Source organism: Triticum dicoccoides, chromosome 2A, assembly GCF_002162155.2.
Source record: "Triticum dicoccoides isolate Atlit2015 ecotype Zavitan chromosome 2A, WEW_v2.0, whole genome shotgun sequence".
NCBI classification, from domain to species: Eukaryota; Viridiplantae; Streptophyta; class Magnoliopsida; order Poales; family Poaceae; genus Triticum; species Triticum dicoccoides.
In genome coordinates this window covers 578841090-578842068 of record NC_041382.1, presented here as the reverse complement: position 1 = coordinate 578842068, position 979 = coordinate 578841090, and positions in this window count along the sequence as shown.

Sequence of the window (979 nt, the reverse complement as noted above, 5' to 3'; positions counted from 1 at the left end):
GGAGGTCGCCGGAGAGGAGAAGGAGGTCGCCGGAGAGGAGAAGGAGGTCGCCGGAGAGGAGGAGGAGGTCGCCGGAGAGGAGGAGGGTAGTATGGTGGAGGAGAGAAGGGAAGATGGAGTGGAGGAGAGGAGGAGATGGAGTGGAGGAGAGGAGAGGATGAGATGGAGTGGAGGAGAGGTGGAGTGGAGGAGGTGCGCCCAGCCATATATACGACATAGTAATGGTGCACCGTGGGCAGGTGCGCCATTACTAACTTTTTTTTATTTTTTTATTTATTTTGAATTTTGAAGGCGGGAAGATACTAATGGCGCACCATGGGCAGGTGCGCCATCAGTAACTTTTTATTTTTATTTTTTTGACTTATTTTGAATTTTGAAGGCGGGAAGATACTAATGGCGCACCATGGGCACGTGCGCCATTAGTAAGTTTGAATTTTTTTGAATTTTTTTGCCTCTCCAGATCTTAAAAGCCCCGTATCTTTTTTCTGTTAGGTTTTTGGGGATTTTGAAAATGTTTAACGGGGTTCCCCCAGTTAAATTCAGATGTAACTTTTCGAGTAGATGATTTTTCATATATAAAACTTTTTAATCCGAGTCCGTATGCAAAAGTTATGCCCATTTTACAAATTTCCAGAGAGATTTTGCAAATAAAGTCGAAATTTATATTTGTAAATTTTCCCAACAACTAGACCACATATCACATGGCAAACTTATTTTCTTTTATTTTTTTGACATTTTTATCATTTTTTTAAAAACTGAAAAGGCGGTCCATGGGGGGGGGTGCATTCGGTGGAAGCCGGGCAAACTAGTAATGGCGCACCATGGGGTGGTGCGCCATTAGTAGTTAAACTAGTAATGGCGCACTGTCCACTGGTGCACCATTACTAACAATTTTTTTTATTTTTTGTACTTTTTTTTCAAAACTTCTAATGGCGCACCGTGGGTGTGGTGCGCCATTACTATGTCAACTAGTAATGAC